At 38.0% G+C, this 6,906-nt stretch overlaps 1 non-coding gene across 1 annotated transcript; it reads right to left on the bottom strand.

The window, feature by feature from the left end:
• Positions 1 to 5,760: 5,760 nt before the first annotated feature.
• LOC130977850 (small nucleolar RNA R71) lies at positions 5,761 to 5,864 on the bottom strand. Its single transcript, XR_009085524.1, has one exon. It is a non-coding gene; the product is annotated as a small nucleolar RNA R71 (small nucleolar RNA).
• Between the last annotated feature and the right edge of the window lie 1,042 nt (positions 5,865 to 6,906).

Here is a 6,906-nt window from a genome sequence, read left to right as displayed (position 1 = left end):
CCTTGAATGTCCTTTGTGCCCACCACGAAGGAAGTCTCTATGGCGATGCTAGTGTGTGCATCAGCGACAGTCTTATTCCGTAACTTGGCACGGTAATCAACTAGCTTGACCCTTGCATCGTCTAGCTTAACATGCAACATGTCTGCTTCATCGTCAAGTTGTAGAAGTGTGCACACAACCCTCTTAATAAGTTGTGGCTTTCATCCGAACCTCTCACATCGTGACTACTCTTAATGTAGGTGTGCTTGTGCTTTATGTTCTTGCTCCAACGGGAAGAACAAAGCTGGAAGGCACTTTATTCACTTTGTAAGAGGAAAACACTATAAGACAGTGGCAACATAGTATACTTGTACTCTCGAACAAGTTACACTCACATCAAACCTGATGAGTCGAATGGTCAAAATGGACGTTGTGCGTAACATACCGGGTCTTCTCTTAGGCTAGTATTTCCTCTTCCACTTTTACCCAGGCCGAGTCACCTTGTTCATAAACGGCACGAATATTGCAATCAGTCTTCTTGTCAAACTTAATTCGGACACCCCTAAACATGTCGTTGGTGTACTCTTGTTGGAATTGTCTCTCAATGGCTGAGCTAGTTGCACATGGGATTACTCCTCTCGAGTCTGCAGCATCGTTCTTTAGTTCCTTCTGCTCCTAGTTTCTAAGCACGTTGTCGAACTCGTGGACGAACTAAACCAAGCTAGTCTTGCAATGTAAGTATCCACCAAAGAATGCATGCATACTCTGAATCCTTTGCGTACTCCTCATATCAGCCCAAAATTGTCCCTTGAAAAGGATCGGCACCCACATGCGTCAGTCCTCAAACAAGTCTACACAAAACAAAAATATCCAAAAACAGAACCCCGCATAAGGAACAGATTTTCAGAACAGAAAACAAGAACATAACAACATCTAAGCAACTACGATACATGATTTAACTTAAAAGACACAAACTTAGTAGCAATGTGATGTGATGTAGGTTGAACTCACCAATGAATTCAGCCTGACCATCCTCGAAAGCCTCAACCGACTGAGAGTTCCATATAATATGCTTAAGCTCAGCATTCAGCTCTCTGAACCTAGCATAACCTTCGAGCTTATACGGTATCTTTTTCGTTATATGCCAGATGCACCAATGGTGGCGTGTATTGGGTAGGACTTTTCTAAATGCACCAATCATGGACCTATTGGTCAGTGATGATGCTCTGTGGTGCAGTTTCCATGCACTTCAGCTATTGCGTGAACTCCCACTCGAAACTCGGGATCTCCTTGCTATCCAACAGAGCACATCCTAGCAAAGTAGACTTACAATGGTGGTTCACACCGACGAAAGAGGCGAACAAAAATACATGCCTAAAGTAAAAATAACCACATTTATGAACATCCAACTAATACAAAATAACAAAAAAGTAAACAACAACATAAATAAATTATACCGGTTCGTGCTGTATATGGTATCAAATGACACCACGTCTCCATAGCATTCATAAGACTCCCTACACCTTGCATCCACCCAAACTGCACTCCTAAACTTATAATTGTCATCCACTTCACTGTGTAGAAGAAGTTTGGATTTATCTCCGTCATCCGCATGAAGTAATTCAGCATCTCCTTGACATTTGCGTTGACATTAGTGGATTAGAGTCTTGATGAGATGTAATTCCTAACATCCTTCTTTGATAAGCCCAGGTTCGACAATCCACCAACCTCATTAGCTAATGCTAGAAATGTCTTCTTGGTTCGAATGCCCGCCTCATCATTAACCTCAATCATGCATTTCGCATGTTGATCAACTCCCTATTCTCGTGGTAGTCCACCACCTTTTTAGTTGAACATGGGCGAAGTGCCTCAAATTAACCTTGAATAAGATCCAATCTTGCTTCTCCCTGTTGATGAGTGGATAATTTATACGCTTTTTGGCATTGTTTTTATATAGTTTTTAGTAAGTTTGAGCTACTTTTAGGGATGTTTTCCTTAGTTTTTATGTTAAATTCACATTTCTGGACTTTACTATGAGTTTGTGTATTTTTCTGTGATTTCAGGTAAATTCTGACTGAAATTGAGGGATTTGAGCAAAACTCTGAAAAAGGCTGACAAAAGGACTGCTGATGCTGTTGGATTCTGACCTCCCTGCACTCGAAATGGATTTTCTGGAGCTACAGAACTCCAATTGGCGCGCTCTCAACGGCGTTGGAAAGTAGACATCCAGGGCTTTCCATCAATATATAATAGTCCATACTTTATTCGAAGAATGACGACGTAACTTGGCGTTGAACGCCAAGTACATGCTGCTGTCTGGAGTTAAACGCCAGAAAAACGTCATTATCCGGAGTTGAACGCCCAAAACACATCATAACTCAGAGTTCAACTCCAAGAGAAGCCTCTGCTCGTGTATTGATCAAGCTCAGCCCAAGCACACACCAAGTGGGCCCCGGAAGTGGATTTATGCATCAATTACTTACTCATGTAAACCCTAGTAGCTAGTCTAGTATATATAGGACATCTATCTATTGTATTAGACATCCTGGATCCTGGATTGTATTTTGAATCCGGTGATCACGTTTTAGGGGGCTGGCCATTCGGCCATGCCTGGACCTCTTTCACTTATGTATTTTCAACGGTGGAGTTTCTGCACACCATAGATTAAGGGTGTGGAGCTCTGCTGTACCTCAAAGATTAATGAAGTTCTATTTTCTTTTATTCAAATCCCTCTCTTATTCTTGTTCCAAGATATTCATTCGTACCCAAGAATATGATGAATGTGATGATTAAATAACCATCATTCTCATTCTAACTTATGAACGTGCGTGATTGACAACCACTTCCGTTCTACATGCAACAGAGCTTGAATGCGTATCTCTTAGATTCCCCAACAGAATCTTCGTGGTATAAGCTAGATAGATGGCGGCATTTATGAGGATCCGGAAAGTCCAACCTTGTCTGTGGTGTTCCGAGTAGGATCCTGGGAATCCGGAAAGTCCAACCTTGTCTGTGGTGTTCCGAGTAGGATTCCGGTAATGAATGACTGTGACGTGCTTCAAACCTGTAACCTGCTGGGCGTTAGTGACAGACGCAAAAGAGGGATTCTATTCCAGTAGGGGAGGGAACCAACCGGTGATTGGCCGTACTGTGACAGAGTGCGTGAGCATTAGCTTTCACTGCGAGGATGGGATGTAGCTATCAACCATGGGTGATGCCTCCAGACTGGTTAGCTGTGCGAGTGACAGCCGCATAGGATATTTCCCCGAGAGGATGAAAGTAGCCACAGCTGATGGTGAACCCCTATACACAGCTTGCCATGGAAAAGAGTAAGAAGGATTGAGTAGAAGCAGTGGGAAAGCAGACGTCCTTGAGCCATACAGCATCTCTATGCACTTATCTGAAACTCTCACCAATGAATCTGCATAAGTTTTCTATCCCTTTTTATTACTCCTTTTTATTCATTATCCATTCCAATAAATCCAATTTTAATCTGCCTAACTGAGATTTGCAAGGTGACCATAGCTTGCTTCATACCAGCAATCTCTGTGGATTCGACCCTTACTCACGTAAGGTTATTACTTGGACGACCCAGTACACTTGCTGGTTAGTTGAACGGAGTTGTGACTTCAAATAAAGAAAATAAACAGTGCTCTAAGAGTAAACATCCTTAAAGTATAAAAGAACAAGTGATCACAATTTCGTCCACCAAGTTTTTGGCGCCGTTGCCGGGGATTGTTCGAGTATGGACAACTGGCGGTTCATCTTGTTGCTCAGATTAGGTAATTTTCTTTTCAAAAATCTTTTTCAAAATTTTTCTTTTATTTTTCGTTTTTCCTAACATTATTTTCGAAAATAATTAATAAAAATCCAAAAAAATTAGAAAATAATAAAAATCAAAAATATTTTGTGTTTCTTGTTTGAGTCTTGTGTTAATTTTTAAGTTTGGTGTCAATTGCATGTTTTTAAAATTTTTTCTTGCATTTTTTCGAAAATTCATGCATTCATAGTGTTCTTCATGATCTTCAAGTTGTTCTTGATAAGTCCTCTTGTTTGATCTTGATGATTTCTTGTTTTGTGTTGTTTCTTGTTTTTCATGTGCATTTTTGCATTCATATTTTCCATGCATTAAAAATTTCTAAGTTTGGTGTCTTGCATATTTTCTTTGCATCAAAAATTTTTCAAATTTATGTTCTTGATGTTCATCATGATCTTCAAAGTGTTCTTGGTGTTCATCTTGACATTCATAGCATTCTTGCATGCATTCATGATTTTGATCTAAAAATTTCATGCATTGAGTATTTTTGTTGTTTTTCTCTCTCATAATTAAAAATTCAAAAATTCAAAAAAATATCTTTTCCTTATTTCCCTCCAAATTTTCGAAATTTTGGGTTGACTTGGTCAAAAATTTTCAAAATTAGTTGTTTCTTACAAGTCAAGTCAAAATTTCAATTTTAAAAACCTTATCTTTTCAAAATCTTTTTCAAAAATCATATCTTTTTCATTTTTCTTTATTTTTCGAAAATTTCAAAAAAATCTTTTTCAATTTATTTTCAAAATCTTTTTATTATCTTTATATCTAATTTTCGAAAATTCACTAATAATTAATGTGATTGGTTCAAAAATTTGAAGTTTGTTACTTTCTTGTTAAGAAAGGTTCAATCTTTAAGTTCTAGAATCTTATCTTGTAGTTTCTTGTTAGTGAAATAAATAATTTCAAATTTTTAAAATTAAAATCTTTTTATCTTTTATCTTATCTTTTTCAAAAATTTTATCTTTTTTCAAAATTTGATTTTAAAATATCTTATCTAACTTACTATCTTCTTATCTTTTTCAATTTTGATTTCAAATCTTTTTCAATCAACTAACTAACTTCTTGTTTGTTTCTTACCTTTTTCAAAACCACCTAACTACTTTTCCCTCTTCTATTTTCGAAAATATCTCTTTCTTTTTCAAAAATTAATTTTAATTAATTAATTGTTTCATGTTTTAATTTTAATCACATTTTATTTCCAATTTTCGAAAATCACTAACCCTTTTTCAAAATTATTTTCGAAATTTCTCTTCTCTCTTTTCTTCTTCTATTTAATTATTTAATTACTAACACTTCTCTTCACCTCTCCTCATCCAAAAATCCGAACCCTCTTCTTCATTCTTCTACTCCCTTCTGTTTCAACTAACATAAAGGAATCTCTATACTGTGACATAGAGGATTCCTCTTTCTTTTCTTGTTTTCTTCTCTTTCATATGAGCAGGAACAAGGATAAAGGCACTCTTGTTGAAATTGATCCAGAACCTGAAAGGACTCTGAAGAGAAAATTAAGAGAAGCTAAATTACAACAATCCAGAAGAGCCCTTCTAGAAAATTTCGAACAAGAGAAGGAGATGGCCGAAAATAATAATAATAATGCAAGGAGAATGCTTGGTGACTTCACAAAGCCAACGTCCAAGTTTGATGGAAGAAGCATCTCCATTCCTGCCATTGGAGCCAATAACTTTGAGCTTAAGCCTCAACTAGTTGCTTTAATGCAACAAAACTGCAAGTTTTATGGACTTCCATCTGAGGATCCTTATCAGTTTTTAACTGAGTTCTTGCAGATCTATGAGACTGTAAAGACAAATGGAGTTGATCCTGAAGTCTACAGACTCATGCTTTTCCCTTTTGCTGTAAGAGACAGAGCTAGAGTGTGGTTGGATTCTCAACCCAAGGATAGCCTGGACTCATGGGATAAGCTTGTCACTGCATTCTTAGATAAGTTCTTTCCTCCTCAAAAACTGAGCAAGCTGAGAGTGGATGTTCAAACCTTCAAACAAAAAGATGGTGAATCCCTCTATGAAGCTTGGGAAAGATACAAGCAGTTGACTAAAAGATGTCCATCTGACATGTTTTCAGAATGGACCATATTAGATATATTCTATTATGGTCTCTCTGAATTTTCGAAAATGTCATTGGACCATTCTGCAGGTGGATCTATTCACCTGAAGAAAACGCCTGGAGAGGCTCAAGAACTCATTGACATGGTTGCAAACAACCAGTTCATGTATACTTCTGAGAGGAATTCCGTGAACAATGGGGTACCTCAGAAGAAAGGAGTTCTTGAAATTGATGCTCTGAATGCCATATTGGCTCAGAACAAAGTGTTGACTCAACAGGTCAACATGATCTCTCAAAATCTGAATGGATTACAACATGCATCCAACAGTAATAGAGAGGCAGCTTTTGATGAAGCTTATGATCCTGAGAACCCTGCCATGGCAGAGGTTAATTACTTAGGTGAACCTTATGGAAACACCTATAACTCATCATGGAGAAATCATCCAAATTTCTCCTGGAAGGATCAACAAAAACCTCAACAAGGTTTTAATAATGGTGGACGCAATAGGCTGAACAATAGTAAGCCATATCCATCATCTTCTCAGCAACAGACAGAGAACTCTGAACAAAACAATTCTAATTTAGCTAATATAGTCTCTGATCTGTCAAAGGCCACTTTCAGTTTCATGAATGAAACAAGATCCTCCATTAGAAATCTGGAGGCGCAAGTGGGCCAGCTGAGTAAGAAAGTTATTGAAACTCCTCCCAGTACTCTCCCAAGAAATACAGAAGAAAATCCAAAAGGAGAGTGCAAGGCCATTGATTTAATCAAAGTGGCCGAATGCACTAGGGAGGAGGAGGACGAAAATCCCAATGAGGAAGACCTCCTGGGACGTTCCTCAAGCAAGAAGGAGTTTCCTATTAAGGATCCCGAGGAATCTGAGGCTCACCTAGAGACCATAGAGATTCCATTAAATCTCCTTCTGCCATTCATGAGCTCTGAAGACTATTCTTCCTCAGAAGAGGATGAAGATGTGACTGGAGAGCAAGTTGCTCAATACTTAGGAGCTATCATGAAACTGAATGCCAAGTTGTTTGGTAATGAGACTTGG

This window comes from Arachis stenosperma, chromosome 4, assembly GCF_014773155.1.
Source record: "Arachis stenosperma cultivar V10309 chromosome 4, arast.V10309.gnm1.PFL2, whole genome shotgun sequence".
Taxonomy (NCBI): Eukaryota; Viridiplantae; Streptophyta; class Magnoliopsida; order Fabales; family Fabaceae; genus Arachis; species Arachis stenosperma.
The sequence above is the reverse complement of the archived record's forward strand: the minus strand, read 5'-3'. Positions and strand labels throughout refer to the sequence as shown.